Source organism: Chrysochloris asiatica, unplaced genomic scaffold (genome assembly GCF_000296735.1).
Source record: "Chrysochloris asiatica unplaced genomic scaffold, ChrAsi1.0 scaffold00034, whole genome shotgun sequence".
NCBI lineage: Eukaryota > Metazoa > Chordata > Mammalia > Afrosoricida > Chrysochloridae > Chrysochloris > Chrysochloris asiatica.
The window spans coordinates 19,208,547-19,213,744 of record NW_006408552.1 but is presented as its reverse complement, the minus strand read 5'-3'; positions in this window follow the sequence as shown (position 1 = coordinate 19,213,744).

The window sequence follows — 5,198 nt, the reverse complement described above, 5'->3', positions numbered from 1 at the left end:
TAAGTGCGCCTCCGCTGCCTGCCGCCCGGCCAGCGGGCTCCGCTTGGCGTAGGCTGTTGGTCCGGGAGAGGAAAAGGGGAGACAGGAGGGAGCCTGGTCCTGGGCTCCAGGGCATCCGGGGATCCCCCCCCACCAAAGTTCTGCTAGGAGAGGGCAGGCTAGGACAAAGGAGTTCAGAGAAGTTGGAATTAAAGCCCTCCTCCTTTCGGAGGAAGCGCCAAGGCCCAGAGAGGGGAAGGCACTTGCCTACGGCCACACAGCGTCCCCGCGACCGCGTCAGGCAGGGGCGGACTTGGCAGGGCCAAGCCCTCTCGGCTACCGCTTCTCCTGGTTCCTTCTGCTGCCGGCTTGAATCGCCCGAAGCCGGTCTCCAGAGTGGCCGGGCTCAGGCCCGACTCTCGGCGCTCGTCCCTTCCTTCCCAGGGGAGCCGGTCTCCCCGCGGCCCCCCGCCCCGGCCCCCAGGCCCCAGTCCCGCGCTTCGCCGGTTATTAGGCAGCTCGCGGGGACTGTCTGCGGGCCGCTTCTTTCCCTCTAATTATCACCTTATGAAAAGTGTTTCATTAAGAAACTCTGCTTTTGATTAATTATCGACAGAATGCTGACCAGAAAGAAATGAAATTAATCTCTGACCCCATATGGGTAACACTGGAAATTCATCACATTTCCTTTTAATATTGAAACGCAGCGTAGAATTTTAATAGAAAATATTGTTTTTCCAAACCTCCAGTCTTTATTAATGCCCCTGGGCTGGGAATGATATTGCTGGCAATATAGCAGTCTTTGTTCATTTTAAATTTATTAAACATAATGCACTTCATTTTCAAACATTTTCCTGTTTCTTTTTAATTTCACTCAATGTAAGTACAGAATAAAACCTTTTTAAACATTTAAGATATTGAAAACCCATATACGGATGTACAACGGGAATGCTCCGGCCATCAAATAAATTTAAGTAGAAGCAATTGTAATTTTAAGCTTCCAAGTATTATCCCCCTCAGACATTAAGGCAGTATCAGTAACCATAAAATGAGAGTGTTGAGCAGAGGGAGCTTCTAGGCCCCCCTGCCCCAGAATAGACCTCACTGGAGGCGCTGAGGGTTTGGGCTCAGCCCGGTTGGGGAGGGCAGCAGGGGTGGCCCCTGTCCCCTCCTTTTCTTTGATCCAGGCAAAATCGTCCTTGGAGACGCGGACCCTTGCTGAGAGGTGTCTCCCCTGTCCCACCACCGCTCGGTCCACCGACCAAGGACTCCCCTCCCCCAGCCGTACACCGGGCTTTCCGGCCGGAAACCTAACAAGCTCTCCCCACCGCTCCAGCCAAGGTGTTTTTAGGTCTGGCCCGCTGGAGCAGGCACCAGGCGTGTTCCCAGGCCCTGGGGAAGGGGTTTCCCTGGAGATGGCCTCTGCCCCCTCCTTCTGGGCAGCCGCTGCCAACGGAGCAGGACAGGCACCTCCGCCCCAAACCTCCACCTCCCAACTTAACTCCTGCCCTCACCCCCTTTCCCGAGGAATCCAAGCCCTGCGTTTAATGAGTCGTGAAGTCTGAGAACTTCCTCCGGCCGAAGCGTCCCTGATGCCAATTCCAGATGTGCGGGTCGGGAGGGGTGGGCTGGGCTGGTGAGCACCCAGTGTCTCAGACTGGGTTTCACCGGCTATCCAGGTCCAGAATTGGCAAAGAAGCAACTTCTCTGCTGAGAAATTACTCTTTCTAGTTCTTGTAGCGTTTCTGGTGCCCTATTTCACGGCACCTGGCAAACGGAATATTACTTTTAAAACACTATGAAATACCAGGTCCTGTCCTCGGAGCTATTTCGGAGGAATTCAATTTTCGCTGAATGGTGAGAAAGACGCCCCAGTGTTTCTTTCGGGGTGGGGGGGCTGATGAGTGGCTCTGTGGGAGGATGAGGGGGAAGTCTCAGGGACTGTGCTGGCTGTTTGGGATCACCTTGCTGGGGTCTGGTCTCACCATGATGTCCCCTCACTTACCCTCCCCCAGGCATTCACATGGACCTGCACACACTCAGTAAACAAGTCTAGGTGGGGACCAGATGCAGTTGGAAGTCTGTGAATTAGCCTGCTCTTCCGTCCTCAGAAGCATCATTAGCATTCTTTATTACTCCGCCGGCTGCAAGCCAAAGCTAGGCGAGCGGCTATTTACAAGGTTATCTATTATCTATAATCCATCTACCAGCAGCACTCTGCTGACCCCTGTCCCCCTCTCCAACACACCTCTGTTTGATACCCAGATCTCTTGGGGAACCTGCTAGAAATAAAAAGTTTACCTTTTCTTTCCCTTCTCCCTTCTTCTTTGGAGCGAATGTTCTCTCAACTCAGACCTCAGGTAACAACTTTGCTGGGTAGAAGTGGAGGGCTTTGGGGCCCTCAGGTTGTCCCTTTTTGCTTTTGGTCAGTGGGGTGAGCAGCACATCAGGTACTTTCCAGCCTTTCCCCTACAGGCACCCCAGGTCCAAAGTCCCTGAGCTCCTGGGGTGGTCAGGCAGACCCTCTGGACTCTTAGTAGGCTGCCTACATGTCCTCAAGAGTCAGGCTTGAGCTGTCCTTCCCTGGGACACCAGAAGCTGCCCATTTTGGGAGGCTAAGGGACCCCAGTGGAGAACCTCCTGAGCATGTGCAGTCTGCATTGGTCTTCTGGGTAATTCAGGGAGTGTGGGTGAGTGTGTCGGGGTGACATGAGACCCTTCTCACAAGCACGAAAGAAACTGAGACATAGAAACTTTGAATAATATCAGCATTCTCACTGTCCTTCTGGTCACCCATCTTCTTGCCCTTCCCTCTGGCAGAAAGCACCGAGATGCCTTGCTGACTTTGAGCCTCACCAGGGCAGGGGCCAGGTAAGTATCAGGCCCAGAGCCCAGTGGAGAAATACCAGCGAGGGTTGGCTGTGAATTTCACTTTTTTCGGATCCATTAAAAGTCAAAACAAAACAAAACACAGAGGCTCAGGATTCCAGTTGCACAGCCAGACCTGCCCACCCTGTCCTCAGCTCTGGGCTCTGATTCGGGCTGCTTCTCTTCCGGATTACCTGTACCACCATCCACATCCCAGGCCCTTGAGCTCTGGGCCCTGCAAAAAAACCCACTGTCACTGTTTCTGTAAACAACTGCTTACAGGAGTTGAAGTTAGACGCTCCAAAAAAAAGAAAGAAAGAGAAGAGCGATTTAAAGATAATTAATTGCATTAAACTATTGACTAACTACCTCACTCAATAGTAATTCATTTAGAGAATATTAAAATCGGAGGAACAATAATAAAATTGATGCCAATTCCCACGGGGAGGGAGATGGCCAGCAAATTGGATACTTTCCTTAATCTGGCGTAAATAATAACATGTCTGTTCCCGTTCTCTCAAGCCAATTCCCCTATCATTTATTCCAGACTCTAAAGCCGGTTTCATAATTGATATCAGTTACTCAGTGAGTGCTTTTTCATTTGTTCTTGTTATCCATGATAATTGCAAAGTTCAGCCTCAGAGTTGGTATTCGGCTGGGGCTGGAGGCCCGTCCCGTTCCTGCAGCCTTGGCAAGGAGCACGGCTGAGGCAGGCGAGGCTGGGCGGTGGGGGCTCCAGCTGCCCCCAGTCGTGTTTTGTATTTTTTTTTTTTTTTTCCTTTACATTCGTGACAATTTGTTAGTTCCGGCCCCATGCTGACAGACCCCCCCCCACCCCCGGCCACAGTTCCCGGGACTTCCTCTAGGCTCCTTCCGCCGGTCATCGGTCTTCTGCGAGAAGAAAATCTCTGCGCGCAAACCCAGCGTTAAGGGCCGCCAGGACAACGCGTTTTTGTTTGAAAAGCGGTGGGTGGAGACAACTATCCTAAACGACACCTGGGGGCAAAATGCCGCGGAGCCCGGAGGAGAATTTGGGAAAGTGTTGAGGAGATATTTTTGAATGCAGAGTCGGGCCACGCGGTGGGGGAGGTGTCTCAAATACCGCCCCCCCCCACTGGTCCCTCCTGGTCTCGGGGTCTGGGGACCAACGCCAGCCGCCCTGCCCGAGCCCTGGCAGCCAGGCCGTCCCGATATGACTGTTTCGTTATTTATTCACTTATTTATTCATTTATAAAGTGTTTACTTAGCCCGCGCAGATGTAACATCTCATTTACAGCGTGGCCTCAGGGCACAGAAACAATTGGCAACGAAAGAGTAACTCCGGAGAATTAGAGAAACACACACACACGCACACTCACACAACAACAGGGGGGTGGGGGAGCGATCGAGGCCCGGAAAGAAGGGTCCAAGCCAAGGCAGACGGCGGAGACCCCAAGAGAGGCCCAGGGCAGAGGCAGCCACTCGGCGCGCGGGGAGGAGGTGGGGATGCGGTGGGGGACGGGAGGGGGCCATTAGCCCCGGGCGTGGAGCTGCACGTGAGACCCTGCGTTTATACTAATGGGGGGCCGGCGGACTGAGTCCAGGGGTGTTTCTAGAGCCGGTGCTAGTGGGGCCTGCGGGAGACCAACCAGGTGCCCCTTGGCGGGGGAATCAGGACCCCCCATGCCTCGTCACCCGGGAATCCCACCCTCCCCGCCCACGTGCCGTGCGGGGCCGGGTAGCTGGGAGTCCCATCCGGCACCCCTTCTTTTGCGGGTGCATCAAGAGGGCGCGGACTTCGGATTAGCGCCCTTCTGTGCTCACCGCTGCGTCCTGAAGTGCGCCTGCAACCACAGACTCACGTCCCCCTGCTGCAGGGAAACTGAGGCTGGTAGCGCCGGGATCCGCGCCGTGAGGCCAGGGGGCGGGTAAGGGGAGATGGGCGTGGCGCCAGGGGTGGAAAGGGCGGCAGGGCGGGTTTGCGGAACCCAAGGCTGGGAGATCTGGACCGCCGGTGTGGTGACCGAGGTCCGGGCGTATCCTAAATCCCCCGTGGATGCCAACGTTGGGGGCGCCCGGGCTTGGACTCTTGCAGCGGGCGCCGAGCCCCGGCCGCCGTCAGGGCGCTGACGGGAGACAGCTGCTGGCCGTTTAACTGGGAGCTCGTTGCCTGGCAACCCGAGCGGCTCATTACAGTGGCCACAGTGATTAACCAAAAACGGGGGAAGAAAGGGGGGGGGTACAGAAAAAAAAATAGGAAAAAAGCAGGAATATGAAAGTAAAATGGATTATTTAATTAGCTAATTGATAATCAACTCCTTTTTAATTATTCACTTAATTAAGAAAGTGTAGCTACAACAGTGCCCTTATCA